The sequence below is a fragment of the Urocitellus parryii genome, chromosome 7, assembly GCF_045843805.1.
Source record: "Urocitellus parryii isolate mUroPar1 chromosome 7, mUroPar1.hap1, whole genome shotgun sequence".
NCBI lineage: Eukaryota > Metazoa > Chordata > Mammalia > Rodentia > Sciuridae > Urocitellus > Urocitellus parryii.
In genome coordinates, this window is record NC_135537.1 from 25,593,671 (window position 1) to 25,611,553 (window position 17,883).

The 17,883-nt window shown below is 30.8% G+C and overlaps 1 protein-coding gene across 3 annotated transcripts in view; it reads left to right on the forward strand.

The window, feature by feature from the left end:
* Window positions 1–17,883, forward strand: part of Csmd3 (CUB and Sushi multiple domains 3) — a 1,110,517-nt gene that overhangs the window by 240,420 nt on the left and 852,214 nt on the right. The window lies entirely within an intron of this gene.

Genomic DNA, 17,883 nt, shown 5'->3' on the forward strand with positions numbered 1-17,883 from the left:
TTTATGTTTAGAAATGTAATTGGGCTGTCAAAGAAATTATTTTACTTTCATTGAGAAACATTGACTACATCTCTAAAACTTTTAAATATTTCTGGTAGAAAACAGTTTAAGAATTTGTGACATTAATAGTATTGTGTAGATTACTATTATACTATAAAGAGTATTTGTATTGTGTTAAAGTATAAAAATTATAATAAGAAGATATTTTGGACAAAGATTCAAAATACATAGCCTGGAAAAATAGAATATGTTCAACATTAGCTAAGACAGAAAAATCTTGCCCACAGAAATGTTGGAGATCACCAATGTTTTCTCTCTGTGCTTTCTTTCCTAATTGTTCTCATTTATATTTCAACATAGATTTCCATAATACCTCTACGTGAATGTGGGAATGTCCAATTACACATCTAAATTACTGCAAATCCATGTGACTGCAAATTCATGGCAGTAGTAACCCAAGGAAATCAAACACAGTTAACATCTATTCCAGCATTGTCAGTTAGCATGTGAATTATCTCGGGCAAATTAAATCAACAATTTGAGTCTCATATATCTCACTCTGTCAATGAAAAAAAAAGAATCCCATACTGTTCCATTTGTCATAAGTGGTCTTTCAATGTTGGGTCCCTCTGTGGCTTTGCTTCTAATCTTCCTGCTATTATTATTGCTGTTGCTGCTGCTGCTACTGGAGGTATAATTGCTATGATTTCTACTATTAGCTATTATTTATTTGAATACTCAATATGTGGTAAGAAATTTAGAAGCATTATTCCCTTTCAATTTCACAATAGTAAATTGAAATCCAAATATTTAAAAATAACTGCTCAAGATTACTCAGCTAGTAAATATTAAGAACTATGAGAATCTCAGAGTTTATCTGAAAGTTAACAAGTTTCTCTGCCATAGTTTTGTGAATGGTGATAAAAGACACAAGACTCTTAGGTCAGGAAATAAGGATGGTTTTTATTTACAGGAGTACTAAGAGTCAATGTAAAGAGATTTACACAAGATCCTCAATCCCTAATTCCAATAGAATGTTGTGAAGAATATGAGATACCAGCATACATAAACACACATCATAGGACGTAAACCCTAAGTAAAGAACCTGAATCTTATAACAGAAAGCAAGCACACCAACTCTTTTTCTAGAGAAAACTATTTCCATCTTACAAGTTTATAAGAAAATTTTTCTTGCTGTGGTACAAATTTTATTTGTATTGTTGGAGGCTATTTTCTACATAATCATCATTGAAAACGGTCTGATATGAAGAGCAAAATGATAGCTAGAATTTCTGCTCACAAGATGTGCAGCAATATAAGAATGAAGAGTAAATGGAATGTGGTAGGGAGGCTATGTTTAAACCATTCTCTCTAATTCCAGAGCCTGAGCAATGTTAAATTCGACACTTCACAAAAAAATAATTTGTGACTCTTAAGTGTAGTTTATTATAATTAGAGGAAATAGAGTTCTATATGTGAATCAGCCAAAATAAATATAGGCTTTAAAAAATAAATCATCCCAATTCAAAAATCTTGTTAAAATATTTAAAACCAAATATTTTAAAACGTCATAAGATACTTAAAAGCAAGAAGCATTCTATGTTATGGAACTCCTTCTCCATCTTAATTTAAATGATCACGCTCATTGTCAGAAAGACCTTACTCTAAACTTACTGACTAGAGTATTAAAGAAAAATTTGCATTATCTTGGAAACTACTTTTTTAGTTATAGTGAAATGAAGAGAGAGAGGAAGAAATAACTAAACCACAATTCTGTTAGAGTTCAAGGTATACTAGCAAATTAGATACATGCTAAATTATTATTTATTTATAAATAAATATTCATTTATTTAATAATAATAAATAAATTATTATTTATGCTAGCTCTATCTCCCACTTTTCCTTAGTACCTATTTCCATATCCTCCTACCAATGAGGATATACAGCCATCAAAACTAATTTGAAATGGGTGATTTCAACTATTTTTCTGTCCAAATCTAACCCTAGAGCCAACACTTAAAACTATTTTGTTGCAGTTGCCATTTATTTCAGGGTTAAACTCTATTGCCAGAGTGTGTATCCTATTTGCCCTACTACTCATTCTAAAGTCCCTACAGGCTTATTTCCTTTGACTTTCACTCTAACCTCTGTGGTTTTTCATCTATCAAAAAAGTGGCACCCTCTGTGTTTGGAAAGTCTGCCTGTTTAATTCCAGTCTGCCAAGCTCACCTTTTCTTCTTCTCAGCAATAATACTAATGAATGCATTTACTCATTCAAGTGTATTCATTAAAGGCCTGCCCTGTGAAAAGCAGTATTTCAAGTGCTGAGGATCAGAAGATTGATTAAGAAACAATTTTTGCCTTTAAGAACCCATTGTCCAGTGGAGCAGACTGTAATGTAATCAAGTAATTACAATAATGTGTGATCATTGCTTTAGTGTCAGGATCTTGACACCATGAAGGAGGCACCTTGATAAGGAAGGTATTAATATCTCCCAGTTCAGTGCATGGAAGTTCAACTAGGGATAACACTTTAAGAGAAGATTTCACAGAGGATTGCTAAAAATACAAACTATATAGAGCAAGAACATTTGAATGAGGCAATAATTCATGTAGAAAGTACAATTTTTTTTCTTTTCAGTATCAAAAGTAGTTCTCATGTGTTACTAATATTCACTGACTAAGGGTAAATTCTAAGTCATACTTCATAGAGCACATCATCTAATTTTCTAAGATGCAATTTATCTCTCACTAACCATTTTTTTATTAAAACTTAAATAATGGAGGACTAGAGTATTTGCAGTATGTATCATCATCATTCAGTTAAAGGAAAATATAGGAGACTACTCAGTCCATGCTTCCCTTTTCTGCTCTTTGCCACTTGATAGCATACTGATTCTTTAATTTATAACTTTGCAGGGGGCTGATAACTCTGTAATGATCTACTTATTGCTTCCCCTGGAGTTTACATAGACTCTCTCCTTGATGAAACCTTTGCTTTTAGTGTTCTTTGATACTTCCTAACAATGATAGTTTAATTAAGAAAAAAATGAATGCCACATCAACCTAGAGGGTATGATGCAAGGATTTTTGTATTTGTTCATAGGCAGGAGTAATTTTATCAACACCATCTGCTAGTATTTGTAAAAGGCAACTAACTGCCTGCTACTGAGCTAAGCAATATTCTGTAAAAAGTGAAGCCTAATGCCCATGCTGTAAATCTGGAATGAAAATACCTGGAGCACTTGACTTTTCTGCACCCTCTTCATTCAGACACTTCCATGACATTTATTCCCACTGAGCTTTGATGTGTCCTCAGAGTCCTTCTCAACACAATGCTACCAACACTGCTTACTAATTAAGACATTTGAAAAAGTAAAATGGATATGCTCTTCCTAGATTAAAACTTCTAAAGTTCATAATGATAGTCTGTATTCAGAATAGCATTTTTATAAACATTTTCAAGGGAAAACTAATGAAATCATATGTAAAAGAAATTATAGTGTTCTATGTAAACCTGAACTTGAGTTCACAAAATTTTTTAACAATTTAATGAAAGAATAAATGTATTAAGATTTATGGACTCAGTCAGAAAATTTAAGGTAGTTTTAGGAACTTATAAATTTGGGTTAACCAAAGAAGTTTTTAGAAGGATATTATATTGTCTGAAGATTTGAGTTTATTTTTTAACCAAAAATGAACATCTAGGAATTCATATGAGGGTTTGGGGATAACATTGCTCAATGAAAGACTATGATGCTATGAAATGTCCATGAAGTTTATTTTGATCTTATAGACAATATCCTTTTAGGAGAAGGCTTGGATGTTAGTGATGTGTACATGTCATGTGGTCATTTGGTTCTCTGTGACCTAAACCAAGTATTTGACAGTAGAGATAAGCAAAAGGGCTAACAAGGGAACTATTGCCTCCCACAAAGCAACATGAATTTCAATTAGCAGTGAAGAGTAAAAATGGCCTTCTAAGCTTCTGTTTTTTGGAAGTAAGATTAGATTCCACTACACCATGGTGCATAAAATGACTTCTAAAAATAGAACAGTAGATTTCTCTGTCACAACATACTATTGTTTTCCTGCTGGAAAACTTGATCAACAATTTTGGATCAACATGTAAACCAAAACATAGAACTGGACAGGGTGAAAAAAGACAACAGTTCAGAAATGGAAAGAAGAGGGAGGAAAGCTTCAGCCAGATACTTTCTTTTTTTTTTTTCTTTTGATATTAGTAATAGAACCCAGAGGCACTTAACCACTGAGCCATATCCCCACTCGTTTTTCTACTAGGGCCTCACCAAGTTGCTAACCCTGGCTTTGAATTTGCCATCCCCCTGCCTCAGCCTGCTGAGCTACTGGGATTATAGGCATGCACCACATCACCTGGCTAGCCAGATAATTTCTGTATGCAAATTATAACAAAAACCTCCAAAAGAAGTAGTGAGTTAACTAATGTAAGGATGATTATTGTGTTTCTATGTTCTGTTATTGTGCTATATCCAGTATCTGAAAACCATTTTTAAAAGGCATTTAATTAAAAGCACCATTTATTCTGTATCTTGATTACACATGCATAAATGCAACATTCATTCAGAAATATGATACTACCTTCAATCATTGCTAAATCTCAAGGAAAAATAATTTAAAAATACAAAACTGAAAAATACTTTATTGAGTTAAAACATTTCATACTTCATAGTGTTTAAAAATTAAAATATATTACAAATTTAAAATATAAATATATTGTATTGTGATATTTTTAAGTACTAGATAAAAATAATTCAGTTTTGTTTATTTGGTAACTAAAATCTACAGGTCTTTAAAAAGAAAAGCATTTGATTAAAAAACCTTGCAAACTACTCTTTTTCCTTAAATCTACTTCCAAAAAAGATAATGTTATTGTAATTCCCTGAATCATAGAGTAACATTAGTGGTAAATTGTTTTATTACGTAAAAAGAAAGAGCTCGGATACACTGTTGAATATCAAAATGTCATGAGTCACACATTCAGAATTCATTTTGAGGATCAGGGCATTGATGGTTTAATTAAGTTAATTTTCAACATGTTATTTTAAATATTATCTCAAAATATTTCAGTACAGACTTTTGAATTTTGCCACCATACTTGCCATTTTAATCTGAGAACATAATCTGGGTATATTTTGCTTTTGTTAATCCCATCACTTCCTAGAAAAAGATCTAGTCTTTTAAGGTGAATAGTAATACTTGATGTTAACAAAGAAAACATTTTGTGCACACCTTTAAATGAGCCAGCAAGTTAGGTCTGCATCATTTAGTAAAAGGAGTATATTATTACCTCAAACCCTGCCAGCAAAATCCCAGTGATATTAGGCCATAAGGAAAACTTTACATGTGTCACAAGTCATTTTCTATGTCTTCTTCACTTGCTGGAAAATACAGACTATTACCTATTTCTATTTTTGTTATAACTAAAATTGGACAAATATGCTGATTTATATGTAAAGATATATTTTTATAACTTTTATTTATTTGTACTGACCCACAACCAGGCCTTGTAAAGATGTATTTTTGACTATGAAAATCATATGGAGACATGGGTTATAGGAAAACTGATAGCACCTGAGAATGATATATTTAGTTTCCAAGACTTTACACACAGTATAATTAATTTTTCTCAGAACTGTAGTGATTAAGGGAAATTTTATTTTATTTATTTATTTTTTTTTTGAGAGAGGAGAGAGAGAGATAGAGAGAGAGAGAGAATTTTTTTTTAAGAGAGAGAGAGAGAGAGAGAGAGAATTTTTTAATATTTATTTTTTAGTTCTCGGCGGACACAACATCTTTGTTGGTATGTGGTGCTGAGGATCGAACCCGGGCCGCACGCATGCCAGGCGAGCGCGCTACCGCTTGAGCCACATCCCCAGCCCAAGGGAAATTTTAAGTACCACATTAGCCTATTAAATTAGATTGGGATCAGAAAGTAATATGCATATTTGTGAAAATATGTTTTCCAATATGCTTTAGAAATGTGAGCAATTCTGAGTTACTCTTTTATTGAAGTTCCCTAATTTGAAGTATATTGAATAATTAAAAATATATTAAGAACTATGCACAAGCTACACTACTAAGTAAGAATGAAACAGCTCTAGGCTTCATGATACAGTGCATTGAGTATGGAGCCTTGTATTTTGAAAAACAATCTAAATGATTCATTTCTTGCTATTGTCCAAGTGTGTGTAAAAAATAGAGTGGTACACTTTTATAAGCAATGTGTGGTACCCTTTCACAGGTTTCCTCTGTTGAGAGGAGAAAACTTGACTTCCTAATTTTACCATATAATCATTCTGTGCTCTGCTGCTGCAATGATCAGCCATAGCTTTAACATTCCACTCATACATTATTTTCTCCAGTTTATATTTGTGAGTTGTGTCTTCCTCTATTCAGAAAGTCATTTACTTTTTTTTGACCATGCATATATAACAACTCAAATATTTTTGTTTACTTTATTGTTCTAAGTTTTCTGTTTCTTCATGTATCACTTTTATTTTAAATTCATCCACTTGTTTTGACAATGAAGATATAATTAGATCTGTGTTTTTAGTATTATGCTATTATAATGTATCATTGATTTAGACATTTGTTGTTAACAGGAGAAAGTTTCACTTTCTTTTTCCATGCAGTTACTACAAAAATGCTGACAATATATATTTTCAAAATCAAAGACAAGAGTCAGACTCTTTCTGAGGCAACTTTATCTTATGCCAATTCAGTATAACTGGGAGCCATATGCTTCTTTGGAGGCTTTTGTACTTTTGGAAGTCTTATTTTGTTTTGACAAGTAAGAATTTAAAAAGCAAATTTTATAAATACCATATCCAACTGTTTAGAGAAATTTATATGTTTGAAGAAGATATAAAAATATAATATATATTTTCATTTAATGTATACATATATCATTTAATAATGTTCTCCAAATAAATAAAATTTTATAAACATTAAGTACTTTTTCTAACATAAATCTACATTTTACATCATGAAGAAAGAAAAAAAATATGTATGCTTGTGTTGTTCAACAAAGCACTCATATTATGACATAGGTTCTTAACTTCAAATAATGGAGTACACTAAGCCATAAATGTATTGACATCTTCAGAATCCCCCATTATAAAAATAGACTGTTCAATGCATGATAAAAACCCTGAAAAGCAATCATCTAACTTCCTGCTAGGATATAAACTCAGTGAACCACAGCAATGACCATCTGGTATTCTGTTGCTATTTGGAAAGCCACCTTACTAAATATGAGGTAAAATAATTTAGGATGAATGAATGGAAGAAGGACAATGATAGCCACCAAAAAAAAATTGAGTAATGCCATGCTACATATATTTTAGTAGAGTACATCCCCATGAAAAATTTCATGTTTTTTTTCATTAAGAGAGCATGATAAGAATTTTATATGAGTAATTTCAGAAAAACACTATACATTTTTGATCTTGGACTCGTTCTCCCCTATGCAATTTTGCAGGTTGCCTACAAATTTTGGAAGTTACTTAAGGAATATACTATCTTGAGGCATTTGGTGATAAAAGTACTTCCAGAGTTAATAATAGAGAACAAAATCTGAATACCGAAACTAGGTCATTACAAAACTTAACTTTTAGTCTATTGATTAATATGCTTAAAGTCTAAAACCTTTCTATATTCACTTCCCTTATGCTTTTTCCAATTTAAATTCTGACACACAACATTTTTTTCTTTTTATTATATATGTATTATAGACATAAAACCGACTCTAAATACTTGAAATCTTGAAAGGAGCTTGGAAAAATAATTAATATTTTCTATTTTTTTATATGAACCAATTCCTTGTGTTTTTTTACCAAGGTAATATTCTCTTCATTTACTAATCTTTATATTTATATAAAATATTAAGGCCACTCATTGCATACTTATATTAAATTTATAGATAACTTTAAAAAGCAGTATTTGCAGCCTGAAATGTGATACATATAGCAAACAAGATAAATTAAGTGCAAATTTAAAAAAATAGTAAAGTAATATGAAGCCAAGAGCAAGATTAATACAAAAAATTCAAGTTCTGATCCCTTACATGCTTGTTGGGACAATTAGATTGTTGACAATCTAAACAAACCTGGAAAATATGTAGTCAGTCTCAGAAAGTAAAAGTAAACAATTTAAGAATTATCTATTGTAAATACATCATGTAATGTAATTTAATGATCTGCATTCTCAATAATTCAGTACTATAAACTTTTGGAATGACATCTCCAAGTCTGCAGCACATTTTTTTAACTCACATTTTTAATTGGTACATTATAATTATACATATTGATAGAATTTGTTGTTATATATTTGTACATGGACACAATATAACAATATAATTTGGCCAATATCACCCCTCAGCACCTCCCACTTTCCTCCCTGCTTCCCCTCCTTTGTCCCTGTCCTCTACTGATCTCCCTTTGATTTTTAGAAGATCTATCCTCACCTTTCTTTTCCTTTTCCTCTCCAGCTTCTGCATATGTAAGAAAACATATGACCCTTAACCTTCTGAGTTTGATTTTAATTTAACATGATGATCTCTACTTGCATCCGTTTTCATGCAAATGCCATAATTTCATTTTTAATAGCTGAATTGTAGCATATATTTTTAATGATATAGAAAATGGGGTCTTAAGTACATGTATGAAGACATGAATCTGAATCGTGTGATTCAACTTTGTGTACAACCAGAAACATGAAAAGTTGTATTCTATATGTGTACTATGAATTGAAATTCATTCTGCTGTCATGTATAAGAAATTAGAATCAATAAACAAATTTTGAAAAAAATGGGGTCTTGATATTAAAAATGATTGAGGATTATATTCATAGAATAAGTATAATCAAAAGACACGAGGCCATGCCTAATGTCACTGGCAATGTACAACCAATAGTCTAAATTTAGTTATGATCCAATTTTTGCATATTTACAAAGTTGAAACTCTTTTTAGTAAATTTGTAATTTGACCTGCAAATTATTCATCTAAAAACAGAACCAGAAGAATAATGTTTCTGCATTAATATGCTCTTAATTTTCTTTCCTTTTAATCATTCAAAGGATGTTTAATTTTAAAACTAAGTATTTTATATTTTCAGATTTCAAATAGAAAATTCAATATGATTATAGTTGACAAAGATGTTATGCTTAGCACTAATTTTTAACTCCTTTTTATAAATACAATATCATTTTTATATTAATATTCAGCATTTCTGTGATTGTTATATGTTGTATTTCTTGATATTCTTTTAAAAATGATTATTGCTGCTAAATATTAGTATCTATCACAAAAAAAAGTAGATGAAGTCATTGTCGATAGAGTTATTTGTTTATAATCACATTACAAAGTACTATACATCTATAGTAGTATTGGGCATTGTGTTAGTCTAAATATTTTTTCAAAACACAATTGATGACTAAAAGGTTAATAATAAAAATGTAAAAATTATAACAACATATTACATATTAAGGGATAAGTATTTATATTTATACTCATAACAAATATTTGTTAATTGAAAATGAAAAGGAAGAGGTACATTGCAATTATTGATTTTAAAGACCATATGACTTAAGAGAGATGTACATAAATATTCATGGCAGTAAAATATAAAACTCCATCCCAAGAAATGGTACAGAGAATATATTATGGAATACCATAATCAGCTTCAAGGTGTATCTTACAGGGAGATTAATATTGATGGAAACTTAAAGAATACATTTTATTGCCTTCCTCCTTTTCATGCCTTATATTTTGAAACCCTCTACATGTAATAACCCTTTTAATTGTCATATGCTCTACAGTGAAAATTATCAGGATTCATGTTTTATTGGTGAAACCAAGGCACAGTGAAGTTAAGAAAAATTTACAAGGTGGCACAACCATTAAAAGGCAAAACTAAGATTTTAATTCAAGCACTTTGGCTTCAGCTTCATGTTCTCAACCATTGTATTAATCTCCTTTTCTAGCTATTTTGATTATAATATTTTCTATTTTTGCTTTTTCTTTAATCTAAGCCTATATAAAATTTTCTTTAAATAAAATCAAATCAACCATGTAATAATTTTTAATTTAATAACACACTTTCCTCTTAAGCCACTGTCCTTTTCTTCCACTTTATTTAAATTAAGCATTTGTCAATAATAGTTTTTGATTTTTCTCTTTGTACCAATCACTTTATCAACCATTCAAGGTGTTTCCGTGGGTAAAAATAGAAAGAAACTTTAAGTTAGGGAAACATTTAATCTTATATAATGTGATTCATGTAAGTGTTTATAGCTTTTGTAAAAGAACTCTTACATGAGATACTGAAAGTGAATTGACTTTTGCTGATTGAGATAAGTGAGGGGAGGGCAGGTGAATAAGAAGATTCAATATGAAGATTAGTTTCATCCTTTTTTAAGCAGGTTTGGAGCCTGCGCTTAAGAATTTGAAACTTGTCCTCTAGGCCTGAGTAAGACATTAAGTATATTTGAATTTTTTTGAGATGGTAAGCTATTCAGATGGTATTGCAATTGCTGTTCATGTGAAAGTATACATCAAAAAGAAGAAATCATCAGCAATAGATGGTGGTTTGTGTCCTCCATTTTTTCATGTGTATGTGTGCATATACACACACATAAATGTGGAGAGAAGTTGAGAACAGTTGAGAGAATTTTCTACTTGCCATTTCAACAGAAATAACACAGTTAGTATTTATTTATTGCATGTCCTAAGCATAGACCTAAACATTATATAAAATTACTTCATTTTATCCTTACAAAAACATCAATTAAGTATTATGCTTTTCTTTTACACAGAGAATAAAACAAGTTGGAGGAAATTAGAAATTCTGCCAATGTTTACATTAGGTTAGGGATTAAAACCTAATAAAACTATTTCAGTAACATCTTTGTAAGATTCTAGAACCTGTATAAATTTCCAATGATCGTGATTTTTCCAATGCACAGTATTCTCAATTACTATCATTCCCATTCTTCTAGCTAAATTGATGGTAACCATCTAATGTGCATTAATAAATCTTTCTTTTTAAGAAACTTATTATTGATGATAACATTAAATAACACTACTGAATTTTTCTCTGTATGATTTTGAAAGAAAATTTTAGTAAGGTTATTTCTCATGTTATTATAATTCAATGTATGGCTTCTCAATTTTTCACCTTTAAATTTGTTGCCAAATTTTATAGAGAGACACAATTGGAAGTATTTACCTTCATAACTTTAAATTGTGCTTACTGAACTCATTTCTATTAATTTGTGTTTTCACATAAAGAGTGATTCTCACCGCTGTCATTTACAAAACTGTCTGTTATCTTCATTTATTCATTCTCTCACATACAGGATTTGTAGAGTTGTTTTTCTTGAGTACTACCATTTTGATGAGCTTACAAGTGGTGAAATTATTCCTTCCATACATTTTTGACTGAGCTGCCAGCAGGGATAGTTACCAGTGGTTACTTCCATTGTTTTTGTTTGTTTGTTTGTTTTGTTTTGGTCATTTGAACAATAATGCAATCAATTTATATCCAGGGATCTTTAGTAGATTTTCTATTATTTCTTTAGAACCAATTATTATTGAGGAGTACTTTAATCATTTAATGAGAACTTCAATTTGTTACACGACTATTAAAAATTAAACTTAAATTAACTCCTTCTATCTTCATGGATAAGTTCAGCTCAAGAGAGATATTACAACGGGTTTCTAAGGAGATGTTTGAGATGAAGTGACTTTGGTTTAGGGAAAAAGATGTAAAGGCTTGAGAAATGTTAAGCAATTTTAAAAACCTTTTATTTTTAATACATAAAAGTTGAGTAATTATGACTTGGCTAGAATAGATAAAGTCACATGGAAGTAACAAATAACTACAATCTCAGTAACTTCATAAAATGAAGGTACATTTCTTTGCTCAGTCTTATCTAATCAATACTGTCAGACACATAGACTTCACTTGCTACAGTCACCAGGGGAACTCAAGGTCATAGAGACCCCATCTCAGAACATACTCCTTTAACTGCTAGGGCAAAGGAAAGAATAAACAACAACAAAAGAAACACATGGTAATCACACACTTGTTTTAAAACTTTTGGTTATGAGATGAAACAAGGAAAGCTCTTTATATATTTCATTGGCCCAAACAAGTGACATCACTGTTTTTACTTCAAAACGGTCAGAGAAATACAAACCTAGTCCACATACAGAAGAGTCAGAATATTTGGGAACATTCAGAACACTTCCATGTGGCTTCAAAGAATAGACATTATACCTGGGGTTCCTATTGTCCCTTTTCTTAATTGAAAAGAACCTTCAGTACTCCCTAAACAGAAAAAGGGATCTCAGATGTTTGAATAATATGGGTAAATTTCTTCAAAATATCTTACTACTTTTGAAAGATCATTTCATACAATCTTCTTCATTTTTGTCCAGCATCTTTCCTTTTAAATGTTGTACAAAAATATTACTCCCTTTATCAGAAATATTTCAGTGTTATTGGATTATTATCATGTACTCATTTAAAATGTTATGTATCTGCACACACACACACACACACACACACACACACGCTGGTATTCTCACCATATATCTTTTCATAGTATATTGTTTTATATGGTGTTCCCAAAGTGAATGGTTATAAAGACCTTGAAGCTTTGGCCCTTATACTCATGAAGGATTTCTGTGTCTTCAGAAAGAATGAAAGAAAATATAACCCTAGTTGTTTCTGTTTGTTCCAAGAATAAAAATGGGTAACTTGCATTTTAAAACTGTTTTTTGACAGTCAATTCAAATAATTATTTCAACTTTATTGTATTTTGTTCTCTTCTACCTCTTGATAAAAGTAAAATTGAAAAGGCAGAAATAATCTATGGGCATCTTCCCTTTTGGATGTATACTCTACCATGGTACAAATGTTTGTCTCTTGTTCCTGCTCCTATGCTCATTGTAGAATCAGCAATGTAAGCCTTCTTTCTGTTAACATCTGCTGACTGATTTGATTTTTTTCTTTCTTTTGGTCTGGAAGTATTGACACCACATAGGCTTAATGAAAATCTGACTTATTCAATCACAATTTTTCTGTACACATAGTGGTGAGAGCAATATACCTTGTCTGCCCTAGATGTTGGTGGACAAATACTCTCATGTTAAATTCTACCCATCATTTTCTTTTCTACTTGTGTTTGGGAATGATTTTAAAAGCTTTATTGATGATGGGTGACTTATAAATGTATTCCAAGAATTGGATTTTCCCAGGAACCTCACTAGTGTTGGAAATATTATGGTTAAAAATTCATAACAATGCTTTCTTTAGCATTGTAACTTTTCAGAGAATAGCATAAATTTGATTTATTTGCCTTTCTCTACAATGTAGCCATTTTTACAGCTGTCACCAAATTAGATTTAAATTCAGCATAGGAAGTTATGTGTTTAGAGACCTAGGCTTAATACATAACTTCTGAAAATTTAACTACTTCCTCATGTTGAGTATCTATTTCTGAAATGCTGAATGTTAACAAAGCATATGAAATGCACCATTGTTTTCTTCAAACCCAAGATTGTTGGTGTAAATTTTTTACGATGAAGTGAACTTAAGGGTTAACAATAAATTTTGCTATTTAAAAAGTTAATTTTTGGAATAAATAGTATCAGATAAAAAACTGCACCATATAGGAATTTCCCAGATTTTCATACAATTTTGAAAAAATAAAAAAAAAATAGGACATGATCCAAAATGATGAGCTTTTGAGATTTTGCCCTACTTTGCCACAACACGAGACTCCTGGGTCAATGACAAAGGACATTATTAATCTAAGCACAAACAAACCACTCTAAACTGCATAGACAAATCAAGTCTTTTAGCAAAAATTAAAGGCAATATGACATGTCTCTGATGAATTCTGTTATTCATGGAGCTTGTTTCATAGCTGAGGAATCCTGAGTTTAGCAAACCCAAATATTATTATATTTTATTTTTTGAAGAACTTCCATACTCTTTGCATAGCATCTGCACATTCCTCCCAGCACTGCACAGATATTCAATGTCTCCAACTCTTCAGCAACACTTTTTAAGAGTAACATAAGGGGTGTGAGTTGATCTGTTAGTGCCAACTTAATGTAATACAAACATACCTTGATTCTCTAACATCCTACAGAAAACGGCATCCTCTTTTAGAGTCAGATATTGTGAATGTACAGTAGTAAAGAGAAAAACTAGACAGGTTCTGAAAATTTATCCATTGTTTTAGGATGCTAGACACTGGGATACAGCAATAAAGCAAACAACAACAGACAAAAATCCCACTATTATGAAGACAACAGTCAAAAAGAAAGACACTTATACATAATAAAACACAACTACAAGTTGTGATTGGTAGTACAGAGGAAAAATTCTGTAAAAAGATAAGTTACCAATACAGCATATCTATTGTTGGTCAGGGAAATATTAAGTTGTTCCCATATGATAATAGGTCATAAAGCAATACTGCAATTGTGTTTAATTTTACTAAACAACATATTTCTATTTGGAACACTAGGAAACTAAATGTATAGATAATCAGTATACACTTTGAATTTTATTATATTATTGAAAGCAAAAATTGCTAGGACAGAAAAATTACTTTTATACGATAATTAAAATTTTTAATTTTATATGCCTAATAAAGTAATTTTTCTGTGCCAGCAATTTTTGCTTTTTGTTTCTAATCTACAGTCTATTTCGACTGCCAAGCTCAAGATGCTTACTGTTGGCTTGCTGCCCAATGTAAAATACTTAATGATGGAGAAAAAAATCAAGAAAATGAAATGAGTGATCACCTATAACCCTGATTCTCCAACCCTTAATTCCAGGGAAGAAAAGAGTCTTTTAAAACTCATTATAAAAAAGCAAAGCAGCTGGGAGACTTCATAAACCCACCTTCCAACAGTCTTTACATTGCCTACCTGTATTCAGTCAGAGAACAGAGAAGCCTAAACCTTGTCATTAATCACCCACTATGTAGTTATCTACTGAATACATCTATAAAGGACTTCCAAACAAAGCTCATAGAACCCAACTTATTGTCAGAACCCACATGATCACAATTAAACATTTTCTAAAATAATTAAGCTATTTATTTGTAAGTTTATAATACCAAATTTTTCATTTGGAATAGATTTCAAAAAGATTTATATAATATATAGAATTTTCTTGTTCACTTGTACTTCTACCTCAATTCCCTTTTCCCCTACAATCTTTTCCTTGAATACTCAACCTCCTGAGCTTGCCCAGGGGATGGTATGTTAAGGTCTTCATGTATTCTTATATTTTCTACACTAAGATGATAGTTTAACTACTTGAATTTGTCATTCCTTGTCTGCTTCATAGATTAAAAATGCTATGTTTGTGTTATACACTAATTTAGTTAACAATAACAAAAAGAAAGATCAAGAAGAACTGTTTTTACTAAGTTTCTACTTATATATTAGGCACAGTGTTTAATGAAATTAGTTCAATAAACTATTGTTGCTGTTGCACTATAAGGTAGGCATTGTCTTCCTTATTTACAATGGAGAAACTGTGAAATGGTTCCTGAATTACAAAATCCTAACAGAGTTGGTGACTTGGGCAATTTTTACATTATATCTAAATTCTAATATTTTCTGCTATCTTACCCCTTGAAGAGTGTCTCTTCCCCACATCAGTAATAACTTTCATTCCTTATTTGTTACTTTACCAGTAATTGTTAGAATTATTTTCTTTCTTTGATTTCCATCTTGCTTAGCCTTCAGCAAAATTTTAGAGATGATTTATCATATTTTTCCCCATTCTTCTTTTCAGAGCTAGTCCCCAAACTAATTTATTTGCTCAAATGTAAGGAAATACATATTTACCTTAACTTTAGCTTTCTGAGGAAAATGCCCCAATCACTAGAGCACAAGATAGATAAATTATTATTTCCTCCATTCACACGGGAAGTGGTTAGAGTTTAACTGGTATTGCAGCAATGGAATAGAAAAGAAGGGCATGACAAGTATTGCACATTCAAAAATTCCTCCATCAACTGAGAAAAGCATAGAGCATACAAAATATTTCAACATATCTTATCACTCTTCATCCTTAAATAAAAACTCTGAGCAGCTACTGTTGTATTCAGCATGTATTTGTCTATATCCTTCCTGTACCATTAATCTCTGCATTCTTCAAAAACTGCACAATGTCTACTTCTGTCATTCATTGTATTCATTTTTCTATTTCTCTGAATACAAATATTTATTTACATAGACTGAGGACTGAAAGATTGTGAGCTCCCTGAAATATGTTCTGTGGGCTTAAGACTTATAGTAGTTCAATAAATATTTATTGAATTTAAGTGAATTGCAAAGATTTATAAAAATTATTTTCAAAGGACACAGTTAGCAGGTGACAATGTTACAATGTAAAGTTAGGTATTCTGACTATAAATATCAGACTTCTAATTGCAATTTTGATGGTCTCTGCTTTGCTTTCATAAATTTCAGTGACCAAAACTTTTATGATATTCTCAAGACAGGTTTTATATTAGTTATACACAGATACACTATTCAGAATCATTAGTGTCAAACTGCTATGTTTATAATTATTCAGTTCTGAAGGCAATTTTCCTCTTAAAAAATTAAGTAACTATTCACCTATGTATATAAAATTTGTTCTACATGGAACTTTTTAAATGAAATACAGGATCAAAATTTTAAAAAATGAAAATACAAATCAAAATGAAAAAGAATAAACCAGAAAAACTGGAAGAAATGTGTCTAAATTACATTTGTGTGCCAAACTTAACTTTATTTGGAATAAAGATTTTCTTATATTGAAACTGATATCTATTTTAGAATATGATCACAATGAACTGAGTCATGCAATGGATACATTATTTTCTTACTTCTGATAGCATCATAGGCTTAATAGAAACCTTGGAAACCACCGAATCCAGTATTTATGGACATTAACTATCTTGAAGAGAAGCATGAGAGACATTTGTTATTAGAGATTCCAAATAAGAAGGTAGAGGTCGAAAGAACACACTTAGTGAAAACCTGTTTTAGCATACTGAAATATGATTAACCTCTATTGCGTTCTTGGTACTTGTGAACAATGTAATAACTATGAACTCACTATCTTCAATGGCAGGTCTTTCACTGTTTGGACAACTCTAAATAGACAACAGTATTATGTTAGTATGAAATTCTTACAAATTTCATCTAGTGATTCATATTGTGCCATTTGTTGCCAAGACAAAATATGTTTTTTTAAAAATTTATGTGGCAAATGAAGGACCTTTAAATATTAGAAAACATTTATCATTGTTGCCACTGTTGCTTAGCAGTGTTTCCTCCTCCAGAACAATTGTGTATCTTTAATTATTACCATAATTATTGTGAATCTTGGTACATTATTGTGTCTGTTGAATTTTCACTTAATAGGTGAGATTCAACAAAAAGGAAATGTCTCAAACTAAAAAGGGAATTAATAAAGACAAGTTTTCTAATCAGATGAAAATATAGATTAAGAAATATTATCTATAGTTATTTTAACTTAATTTCTTGTGGATGTACATGATGGTAAGATTCACTGTGGTATATTCATTTATGGACATAGGAAAGTTATGTTAGATTTATTCCACTTTCAGTTTCCTACCCTCCACCCTTCCCTTCATTCTCCTGTGTCTACTCCATTGAACTTCTGTTCCCCTCCCCTTATTGTGGGTTAACTTCCACATATCAGAGAAAACATTTGACCTTTGTTTTTTGTTTTTTTGAGATTGGCTTATTTCATTTAGAATGATAGTCTCTAGATTTACCAGCAAATATCAGAAAG